We start from the raw sequence: 12,483 nt of genomic DNA on the forward strand, positions 1-12,483 counted from the left end.
AAGTGAAGCTTTATAAGAATTGGAGGGAAATACTATGCTGTAGACTAGGGTGGCCTTCAGTTGGCAAACCAATATGGTACATTTCAGGTCTAAAGAACAGGGATACAGATAAGGCTGTGATTTTCCATCACAGGCTGCAAGAAGCAGAGCTGGTAATAACTGATGAAATGACTGCTGTATGTTGGTCTGGTTATTGGGATGTTTACTAGGATTATATTAGTTTACTTTAATAGGGGGTTTAAGGAAAGACAAGCAAGAAGGGACAAGAAGAGCTCAAGATACATCTTCCTTCAGCAAAGACTACGGGTTGCTAAGGTACACTGCCTTTTAGCTGGGACGAGATTTCCACCTTCCCAGCCAACCTGCTAAACTAGTTTAGTTCAGAAGGGCCAAAGCTCAGGAACACATGAGAAGAAAAGGATTCTAGCCATTTAAAAAGGGTGTCTGTCAAGAGGAGGATTAAGATGAAGGCACCATTGGGGTATCTGAAGAAAGTTAGGCCAGAAGGCAAGTAAGCCAGTAGGCAAGAAGCCACATGTGTAGATTGTTCTAAAATCCTCTAACGGGTTTGTTTCCATTGTGAGATTGGTTGTAAGAAGGCTGGTTTAATCACTGGATACCAATGATCAGACTCCCACAGAGAAAAAAAAATGCAGGTATCGGTGCTCAGTGAATCCTGCTGGGTAAGCACAGCTGATGTGCAGGGTGCTGTGACTCAAGTCCCAGTCTAAGTGGGAGGTCTGTGGCATTGCACCCAGGAGAAGCAAAGGCATGAGGGTTGCACTGAGAGAGACCAGGAAGGGGACAGCGGTGCAGCTAGCCCTGTAACCATGACAGTCATTTTCAGCCTTGTTACAAGTTTGTGGCATTGACCCAGCGGCTGGAACCAAAACACCTTACACCTGAAACCCCCCCCGTCCCTCCCCACACACTTTGGAGCAGCATGAATCTGGATCGAAGCTTCACAACTGGGCCCAATCCTGCAAGGTGCTGAAAATCCTCAACCACCATTGAATTCAATGCCCAGTGCAAATGGGGGCCCAGTGCTGGCTGGCGTTCCTAGGCAAAACTGAAACACGAGTAATATAGCTAATAATTTTTCCTATTTCTCTCTCTGGACTTTCTAAACACTATTATTCTAACGACAATAGGAGGGAAGTAGTCCTGCATATCACATGCATGATGAAATAGAGGTCCACTTTCCTACAAATAACACTCACTTATGCATACAGTTGACTTCCTCACGTAGCTTTGTGTTAACCTCTTAAGTGTGTCCTTGTAATAGGCACCCTGTACAGCACAGAAAATAAATGGTGGAAATAAAAGGATAGAAGTCCCATACACAAGAAATGGGAGTTTGATTCTGCTCCTACAGCTGTCTTTCTATTGTAGAAACTTCTTCAAAAAGAAAGCCATTAGCATATTCTTTAGAATCTGTTTTTTCATCCTCAAAGCAATTTTTTTTAAAACCCATGTAAAGGTTTCTGTTTACAGCTACAATTAAACACTGATAACTATCTAACAATATCCCTTTGATGAGAAGTCAGACAATGTATCGCTCCTGTTTAAAATATCAAGCTTATCTATCCTCGGTCAATGGCTGCTTAAATAATTAACTGGTCTTTGGCTATTAACATTACCTCTGTAAAGAACGTCTTCAGAGGAGTCCTTTTGCAGTGAGTTGTTACAGGCACGTCTCTTCTTGATTATGATCGAGATCTTGTTGATGATGATAAAAGACCAGGCTACGTTTGCAGAATGCAATGAAGTTTGATTCTATTTATGATGTTCCAATTCTTCATCTCTGGTACAGACTGGGAGACACAGCAGCATAATCTGAGATGGTGCCAGAATGAAGTAACTTAAGTCTACTGGCAATTTTTGTACCATTATGCAAGTTTAGAAAGCAGGAGAGTCAAGGTGGTGTAACTGCCTAATTTGGACAACATTCTACTAGTATAGAAGTGCTCATATTGGTATTGCTTACTCTGCTAAGGGAAGAAATACCTTTATGCTGGATGCCTCCAAAGAGCATAACAGGGTGGAAGTAGAGGCAACTAGTGGTTTAAAATAAATAAATAAATAAATAAAGACAGACCGCTGCCCATGGTACTGACCGATATTGTCTCATACTTTCCTTGTGCTCCACCATCTAGCGTCTCTTGTCTTATACTTGGGTTGGAGCAGGGACAGCCTTTTTGTCCTGTGTTTGTTCAGTGCCCTGCACAATGGGGTTCTGGTCCAGGACTTGCAGTCCTGGAAGCTACCACAATACAAATAATAAAATACCAGTTAACTGTATCCACTGTAGGTGGTCATACCACTTTACACTGGTTTCTATGGAAGTACAAAAACTATATGTAAACAAACCCTAAGGCAGGAAGCTGTCCAAGAGCAGCACCGCAGTCAGTCTAAGCAGCATATAGTATACAGTGTCCACTGTAACGGCCACATGGGAGCATCGTTACCTCACACGAATAGCACTTAGAGCGCCAAGATAAGAATCGGGGCTTAAACACCTCAACATTTGGGCCTTTTTCAATAAGGTTGACGTTCTACAACACATCCGCTCTTCCAGCGTCACCTCATTAATGTTCACAGAGTTGAATAGGCAATATTCCTCAGCTCCAACATTTATCAAGTCACAAACAGAAATGCTAGTCCACAAAGGGCTGAATTCATTGAAAGATGTTGAACTCCTCACAAGAAACGTCTGGTTTAGCTACCCGTCCCCGTGGTGGATTTCATCGCCTTCTAGGCCAACAGTTTCAAAGGCGTATTACTGTACCACATGCTGTGTACTATTAGCCTCCCGCACAGCGGTGTGCGCTCACGACCTTTGGGGAGAAGAAATACACATGCAGAGACGGACACCGGCCTGTACAAACACAGCAGCCCCAAACACGCTCAGACACTGCCGCCCCCCCGCCCCCCGGACTGGTGACCATGGACCACATGCAGACACCAGCCCCCTCGACCCCCAAATACAGCCCTCCTAGGCATACCTCAGCCCCCCGCCTCCCCCCCCCCACACACACACACCAGCACCTGCCCATACACAGCTGCAGCCCCTCCCATGAATGAATGCACAAACCCCAGCCTCCCCACAAACACAGCCACAGCCACCCACCCCACCTGCACAACCACAGGCCCCCCACCATGCAGATACCATCCCCGCCCCAAACAGCCTCAGCACACCTCCCCCCACTGACAAACATGCAGACACCAGTCCCCCCACCCCCAACGAACGTGCCCCCAAACATGTGCACAGACACCAGGCCCCCCTCCCACAAACACAGCCACAGCCCTCCCTCTTGGACATGCACTCAGACACCATTCCCGCTCTCCCCCCCCCCCATATGAACAGAGACTTCCCCCTAAGGACAAGCACACAGACATGGTCCATTTGCAAACATAGCCACCCCCACTACAGACATCAGTCCCTCCCCCCATAAACACAGCCTTCCTCACCCATAGATGGGCACGCTGACATCCTCCCACGAACATGTGCACAAACACCCCTCGTAAGGGCAGATGCCCCCCCCCATCCCATGGATACAGACACCAATCCCCATGGACACATATGCAGATACCAGGCCCCATAAAAATCAGTCGTCCCCCCCCCCCCCGCCACGAACACAGCCACAACCCTCCTTGAACACTTCACACATATTCCAGCCTATCCCATGAACACAATGCCCCCAGCTGTGCGCGAAGACACGACCCCTCCCAAACACAGCCACCCAAGGCATACCTCAAATCCCCCCATGCCATGAAAACAGCCAGCTGCCCCAACCCCATGGACGAACAAAGCCAGCACCCCCACAGACCTGCATGCAGATACCAGCCCCCTCATCAACACAACCAGCCCCCCACAATGGACATACACAGACACCAGCCCCACCATGAACACAGCCAGCCTGTCAGAAATACACCATGTGCAGACCCCAGATTCCCCATCAGAACAGCGCCTCCCCTCCCCGGACACATGGTTAAACACCACTCCCCCCCACCCCCGCTCCACACAATGAAGACAACCATGCCCCTCATGGACACAGACATCCCCTATGGACACAGCCACCCCCACCCACAGATGTGTGCACAAACAGCCCCCCCATGAGCACATGCTCAAAATGTCCTCCCCTTGAATGCACCTAGAGACACTACTCCCCTCCAGATGCGGGTGCAGACCCCAGCCAACCATGAACACAGCCACTGCCCCCCCCCCGATGCATCACGCAGACACCAGTTAACCCCATCCCTCCATAAATACAGTTGTTTCACAGAGACCCTCATGCAGACAACAGCCCCCCACCCTTCCACACACTGTTGTAGACATGACTCGTGCCCTGCCATACATATGGTCACCTCCCCACGGAAGCGAACCACCTGCACCCCTGGGAACACAGCCACCATATTCCCCATGGACACTTAACAGCAACACCAGCCTCCCCCACCCCCAAACCAAACCACCTCCCCAAAGACCTGTGTGCAGACAAAGAGCCCCCCTCCACCTCCGTGACATGCAGGTGCTGACACCGGCCCCCACCCACTATGAACACAATTGCTTTCCAAGCCACAAGCAGAGAGCAGCGCCCCCAGCATATGAACACAGCCAGCTCCCCTCTTCCCCCACTCCCTCCATGTTTCTCACACAAACCCTCCACTGATTTCAGGTGCACCCCACCCACAGACTTATGAACACAGCTGACACCACCCTTCTCCGCAATGCATATATACCTTCCCACTCTCCCATGTACAAAGCTGCACCCTCACCCATACGCAGAGGGGAGGGAAATTCAGATTTTTTCCTCAGGTCTTTACGCTCATGTCTCAAATGCCACTCTGACCAGTCACTCAGGAAACTACCCAGTAGAAAATACTCCCAGTACAGCCTTGTGTCATGTCTCCTTTAGCATGGTCAGGGCAAGCACGGTATCCCTAGTCTCCATTTGCCAGAAGCTGGGAATGGGCAACAGGAGATGGATCACTTGAGGATTACCTGTTGTGTTCATTCCCTCTGAGGCACCTGGCATTGGTCACTGTCGGAAGAAAGGCTACTGGGCTAGATGGACCTTTGGTCTGACCCAGCCTGGCCGTTCTTGTGTTCTTAACTCTAGTGGGTAAAGAATAGGCCTGGGACTCAGATATGGAATGAAGGGATTCCCAGCTCTGTCCCAGACAGGCTATGCAACCTCTGGCAAGTCACGTGAGGCCCAATTTTTAGGGTACCGAGTGTCTGCAGTTCCCATTGGCTTTAGTTGGGAGGTGAGAGTGCTCAGTATTCCTGGAAAAAAGTATCTAGATCTTAGGAAAACTTGATCATGGAGAAGCTGCCTATCAAACAGGTATAATAATAAATATTTAAATTGCATCACAGGGCTAAAGCAAGATTGATGGATGATTGGAAACACTCTGTGAAAGGTCAACTTCCATTTTTCTTCTTGAAGATTTTACATTGTTTCTGTCTTGTTAAAGCAAAGGTAAGATTTGTCACCAGAACAATCTCCGATCATTGGTTTAATCTGATCTGCTGATGCTAAGCACTTGGTGTGACGGGTTGGATCACAGAAACCCCCTTGGGAGCTGCCACCTAATGTACCAAGACTACTTCTATTCCTGTTTTCCCTGCCAGCTCAGGACTCCAGCACCCTGTCTTGCTGAGCCAGACACTCCCGTCTGCTCCAACACAGACCCAGGGTCTGAATCACTTGCCCCCAAAGCTGCAAGTTTACCTGAAAACAGCTCACAGAAGTGTGCTTGTCTTTAGCACTCAGATGCCCAACTCCCAATGGGGTCTAAACCCAAATAAATCCATTTTACCCTGCATAAAGCTTATGCAGGGCAAACTCATAAGTTGTTCGCCCTCTAACACTGATAGAGAGATATGCACAGTTGTTTGCTCCCCCAGGTATTAATACATACTCTGAGTTAATGAATAAAAAGTGATGTTATTAAAATACAGAAAGTAGGATTTAAGTGGTTCCAAGTAGTAACAGACAGAACAAAGTAAGTCACCAAGCAAAATAAAATAAAATGTGCAAATCTATGTCTAATCAAACTGAATACAGATAATCTCACCCTCAGAGATGCTTCAGTAAGCTTTTTCTCAGACTGGACACCTTCCAGGCCTGGGTACAATTCTTTCCCCTGGTACAGCTCTTGTTGTAGCTCGTGTGATAGCTAGGGGATTCTTCATGACGGCTCCTCTCTCTCCTTTGTTCTGTTCCACTCCTTTATATATCTTTTGCATAAGGCGGGAATCCTTTATCCCTCTGGGTTTCCACCCCCCCTCACTGGAAAAGCACCAGGTTAAAGATGGATTCCAGTTCAGGTGACATGATCACATGTCACTGCAAGACTTCATTACCCACTTGCCAGCACACACACACACACACACACACAGGAAGACTCACAGGTAAACACAGCCATCTGCAGACAATGGGAGTCATCAAGATTCCAAACCATCATTAATGGCCCACACTTTACATAATTACAATAGGCCCTCAGTTATATTTTATATTTCTAGTTTTAGGTACAAGAGTGGTACATTTATACAAATCAGATGATCATACTCAGTAGATTATAAGCTTTGTAATGATACCTTACAAGAGACCTTTTGCATGAAGCATATCCCAGTTACGTTATATTCACTTATCATGTTTTTATAAAACCATATAGACTGCACAATGTCACACTTGGACCCTTCAGAAGGCAGCCAAAATAAATATTAAGAAATCCCATAATACACCTAGTTAGTTGTACAATGTCTCCCTATTGTGTATGGATTCCTTCCTCATCAGCTGTTGGCTTACTCTCATTTTACCATGCATAAATAAGTTACCCAGCCAGTTCAGCCACAGTCTTGGCCTTTTTGATCTCCTGCAGCCATGAGCATGTCAGGCTGACAACAAACCTGGAGAAGAATAGTACCACACAGGGAAAAGGAAAAGCTCCTTGTAGGATGAGGAATAATTGTATTTATACTAGGAGAACAGCCAAACAAACTTAACAGTTACAAGGCAGCATTCCTGCAAGCAATATCCAGCAGTGTGAGACAAAGCAAAGCATCAACCTGTTCTGCATGTAGGGCATATGAGAGAGAGAGAGAGAGAGAGAGAGAGAGAGAGAGAGAAGGGCAGTTTTCGGAGAAAAGTTTAGTCATAAGACTAAGTTAGAGCAGTCCCTGAATTAACCGGGGAGGGGGAGGGGGAAGGGAAGGGGGTCAGGGAGAGGAAATCACAGTCTAATGCTCTCAGAATATGATTGAGACAAACTCTTGGCTTTGAATGGCCTAGGAGGCAGATCGCTTCAGGGACTTGACCAAGATCGGTTTCCTTCCCTGGAACACTCATTACTAAACACAGATTCTGTGCTTGCCACTGTAATAATACCACCACCCTGCTCTTACATGGCACTCTTCTTCAGTAAGTCTCAAAGTACTGTAAAATAGAGGTCAGTTTAAAAAAAACAAAAACAAAACAAAACAAAAAAACCATAGATACACAGATGGGAAACTGAGGCAGAGAGATGAAGCGACTTACCCAAGGTTTGCCTGAGTCCCTTTCCAGTGCTCTAACCACTAGGTACTCTGCCTCGTTTTGTAAGAGACATGAAACAGTGAAATCCCTAGAAGACAAGAAACAGAGGAGACAATGCAGACGGACCCAGAGGAGGTAGTAACCTAAATTCCCACCCACCCTTTCAAAACCCTTTCTTGTGAGCATCACAGTAGGGTTACTAATAAAAGCCCCTCTCTGGCACTGAAACGTACACCTGTGGCAAGCTCCATTGGCTTTACTGGAGTTCCATTCAGGGCTCCGCCCACACACAGCTTCTTGCTAGATCTGGGCCAGAGGGTTACTTGTCATCGCCATAAGGAATGAGCACAGATTGGAGGCACGCTTTGAAGATAAGGAAACGCTGCACCAAGCGTGGTTAATAACTGAGCAGAAACTTGGCGCTAGAGACCAATGCCACGTTTGGGAATGTTTGTCAGAAGATTCAGAATTAAAAAACAAAAAACAAAATGAACGACTCCATAGGGTGAAGGTTTGAGAAAGCTGAAACAATTAACAGTGGTTGGCTGGCCTGCTCATTTTATATACCATCACTCAAACTACACTTGAGTGCCCTCCGAGAGGCATGAGACTAATTGTAGTGAAAGCTTCAAGTTAGCTTCATGTTGCAGCCAGACAGAAAGCATTTCTGTAATTACCCAGCCAATGCTTAGAATTGTCACCTTTTTTTTTTTTTCTCCTGTAAGTCAACCAGGTTTTCAATTCATCTTTTTTTTTGGTTAGAGGCAATCACATTTCACAAGCGCAGACAATTCCTCCGCTGGTTCTGTTAGGAACCTGGAATTGCACCCACTGGCAAAGTGCAAAAACAAACAAACAAACAAACGCCACTGATTAGATACAAATGCCAGCTTCTTCTGGACCAGCATCCTCAACCTTTTCAGATTGGCAACCTCTTATTTGAGATAATTTTTCATGACCCACTTACATTTACTATAAAAGAGTAAAAAATATATTACAATGCTAAGCCTATATAATTTGCGTGTGTGCTGAGAGGCTGGCAGAACACTTGACTGGGAAGGATAACGGTGTGAGGAGAGTGGGGAAGGGAGATTTTCTTTGCTTTAGATCATGATAAAGTTTTAGAACCCTTGCAATCCTCCCAATCGCTTTTTCTGAATCCCAGGATTGTAACCCATGGCTGAGAAACACCAGTTCTAGCATATAGACTTGAACCCAACTATGGGGTGAGTTGTACCATGCCCAACACTTCCTCTCCCTCCCTCCCCTCTAAAAAAAAAAAAAAATATCAGTGTTCTGGGAGGGTGAATGGCCGTGTTTGTTTTTGGTAAAACAGAAAAACAATTGCACGATGTGGTGCCCTGTTAGAAAGCTCAAAATACAAGACATTTTGCCTCCTGATTTTGTCCTAATGCATTTGGCAAACACAATGTACCCGACGAGCAACGTGCATTTCCTTCACGTTTTGAGCGGAGCCAAGATTTACCCGGTGGTTGCCTCTTGTTCAAGACCTTCTTCTTACCATAACCTGAATTTGTTCAGCTGGGAAAAAGCCACATCCTCACTTCTGGTTTGTTGTTTCACAAGGTTCTTCTGGGGGGGAGGGAATCCCCCAAGGCCCCCCCCGCCCTCCCCATTACCACAGCATCTGAGCACCTCAATCTTTAATGTACTGATCCTCATTAGCACCTCTGTGAGGTAAGGCACTGCTTTTATCCCCATTTTACACATAGGCAAAGAGAGGCTAAGTGACTTGCCCAAAGTCATGCAGAAAGCCGGTGGCAGAGCAGGGACTGAACCTGGGTCTACCAAGTCCCAAGCTAGTGATCACACACAGTCTCTGGCCAAATTTTCAATGCCCTGTTTGATATTGTTAAAACATTAAACATGATTTTCAAAGCACCTCAGTTTCTGCGAAGACTCTGGATCCGCAGGGCTCCTTGGGAGGATTCACAGATGCGGACTTCTTCTAAGCCGGATCATTTTATTTTTTTTGCTTTGAGGCCCAGCTGTGATGATTTGATTTTTGGCCACATGGTGGCACTATGAAAATGGCCTTGAGTCAGCTACTGACTTTCACAAAGCAAGTTCCAAGAACCATTCCCCTTCCTACACAAACAATGCCAGGAGCTACACAACCCCATGGCTACTTCAGACAATGGGTTGTGATGGAGCAACACTTTTTCTTCACAAGCAGAACTATTTAATCCAATCATATTAAAAAAAAAAAAAAAAAAACCTAGACAAACAAACAGTTAGAAATTAACTTTTCTTTTTGTGCCAGTTTCTCTGCACATAGATGTATGGAAACCTAGGGAAGCCACTGGCCTCTCTCAGGGATCTCAAAATCTCATGGCCAATTACTTCTAAGCTACAGAGAACAGCCACAGATTCAAACAATTGCCTACTACAGCACTGTCAAGGACATGACAAGGAAGAGACTCAAACATATACACTTTAACTGTTAAAAGGAAGCATGAAAAATCAAAGGATAAATTGCACTGAGGATATTAACAGCAGTTCAGATTTAAGGAGCCAAAAATCTCACATTATCATATTGTTAATAGGACTTAAGCTCCTACCTGCTGCCAACACTGCTGGGTCACTGCATGTTTAGAGGGGTGCGCAGGTAGAAGGCACCTTTAAATGGATTCCTTTCTACTAGTCTCTGGTGAGCATCCCATGAAAAAATCCCACACAGAACAGAGTCTGGGACTGCATAGCCGGAGTTTGTTAGTCTCTAAGGTGCCACAAGTACTCCTGTTCTCATAGCTGGAGAGAAGTTTCCCAGGAGGTCCAGGTTGAACTACTCCCTCTGAGGTGTCGGGGCTCTTGCACAACCAAAGAAACCAAACCACAATGCTACCTCTAGCCACATCTCCTTCCTGCAGCGGGAATCCTTACACAGCACCATCAACACTATTCATTTCTAGAGCACCCTGGCCTGGTCTCCAGCTTGCAGAGTGTCCCTTGAGTGAGCTGGGCTGCTCTTCCAGGTTCTAAGCCTAACGAGGCTCAGCTGCCCTTGATGACTGCCAGCTCAGTCATCTCCCTGAGCTGACTGTGCAAACAACACACCTCCCCCACTGCTGGGATTCAAACCAAACCAAACCAAACCAAACCCACAGCAGTGTCTGGCTTGGTGAGAATTCCCTGCAGGGGCAGAGGGGGTGGGAATAACAGAGCACACAGCCCCCTCTAAAGGTCACTGGAAGTACTGCAGAACCTGCACTTGGGCCTCTTTTGGAAAAAAATCAAGGAATAGGTTTTGCATTCTGCTCAATGCTTCTTTGTTAGTAAAATAGGTTCTAAGGTCCAGTGCTGTGTGTATGACCTTTTATTGACTGCACAGTTATAACGCTTGCTGCCTTTGCATGCACAGTCCCTGCACCATCGTTGATAGTATCTGATTCTTTATTGGGGGTCCCTTTGGGACAATGCTAGAAGTTACCATAAAACCAGAACAGATTCTAAATTCTAGTCTGAAGTGATTTACTCAGGGCTCGAAATTCATGCCCTTAGAATTAGCATGAATTTAAAGCAATGCTGCGTATACAATTCCCAGAGCAGTTCAGAGCTGAGCACTAAAGCTGCAGTTTAGAGGTTATTTGCCCAGGTCAAAGGCAGTCCAGAATGGCAGTGAATTTATTAAAAAGCAACAGAGGGTCCTGTGGAACCTTTATGACTAACTGTTAGTCTTAAAGGTGCCACAGGACCCTCTGTTGCTTTTTACAGATTCAGACTAGCACGGCTACCCCTCTGATAAGTGAATTTATTAGTACTTACTAGTAGTACTTTTTTGATTATTAATACTTATTATTTGAACTGCAGTAGCATTCAGGGGCCTCAGTCAGCATCGGGGGGGCCCCAATGCACAAGGTGCTGTGTAAATGCACAGAAAGTCCCAGCACCTGCCCAGAATAGTTTATAATCTAAGGCCCAATCCTGCAATAGGATGCATGCAAGGAGATATCTGCAAGCTGCCCCATGTGAGAAGATATGTGCATCCACACAGAGCCCACATGGGACAGCTTGCAGAATCGGGGCCAGAATTGCTAAAGGGGTCAATAAGTGAGTGCGAGAAATTAAAGGACCAAAGTGGGAGGGAGGAGGAGGAGGAGGGTGAAGATGGCTTGGTTGTTGCACAAGCACCAGTAGGTAGATCCAGATGGCATGTGCTGCTGGGGAGAAATTCAAATGCAATGAGGGCACCATGCCCCTGGGCTGGGAGGGAACACAGAACAATCTCCAAGGGCAGTAAGGAAGAGGGACACAATTGCTCCCTAGAGTATAGGAGAACAGGAAGGCAGCACCACCAACAGAATGGATCTTCTCAGACTGAATCAGGGCTTGCCAATTGCCCTCCCTGGGCACCGGACCCTTCCGTCCCTGCTTTCTCCACTGTGGGTGGGAGACCCACCTCGTCTTCAGCTTCCCTCATCTGGAATAGCCTCCCTCTATGTCCTCACTTCATTTCAAACATCTTATCTCTCCATCTCTGCAACCGGATTAGGCTCTAATTTAAACAGAGTGGGGAAATTCAAGTTGTTCTCAAACATGCTTGATGGCATAGTTCTATGGGCAGTCTCATATGCGTAAGTTTCCCCCTGCCATCTAAAAAAAAAAAAAAAAATACTTAAAGACATCTAGATGCCCTTCCTGAGACACACCCATCCTATTATTAAATCATTAGGAACTTTTAGATCCAGAGTTCAATCCCCGCCCCCTGCAGATGTCAACTCCTCCACAGCTGTTGTTGCAATGTCATTTGCTGACGGTTGCCCAGCAAGTCAGTAGCAGAGCCAAGAACAGAACCCAGATGTTCTGACACTCATCCACCCCCACGCTCTAACCACTAGACACCACTCCCTGCAAGAGCTGGACCAGTGTAATCCAGAAGTCCTGACTCTCAGCAACCCTCACACACCCAGAGCCAGAATTA

General features: G+C 46.4%; 1 long non-coding RNA gene across 3 annotated transcripts in view; it reads right to left on the reverse strand.

The window, feature by feature from the left end:
• The window catches only part of LOC128825789 (uncharacterized), a 103,675-nt gene extending 93,155 nt beyond the window's left edge, over positions 1–10,520 (reverse strand). For all 3 annotated transcript variants that reach the window (XR_008442728.1, XR_008442729.1, XR_008442731.1), the window contains exons 1-2: positions 10,124–10,520; positions 7,545–7,629 (exon numbers count right to left, since the gene is read on the reverse strand). This is a non-coding gene — a long non-coding RNA (uncharacterized LOC128825789). The remainder of the gene's footprint in view (positions 1–7,544; positions 7,630–10,123) is intronic.
• Positions 10,521–12,483: the final 1,963 nt, after the last annotated feature.

The sequence above is a fragment of the Malaclemys terrapin genome, chromosome 18 (genome assembly GCF_027887155.1).
Source record: "Malaclemys terrapin pileata isolate rMalTer1 chromosome 18, rMalTer1.hap1, whole genome shotgun sequence".
Lineage (NCBI taxonomy): Eukaryota > Metazoa > Chordata > Testudines > Emydidae > Malaclemys > Malaclemys terrapin.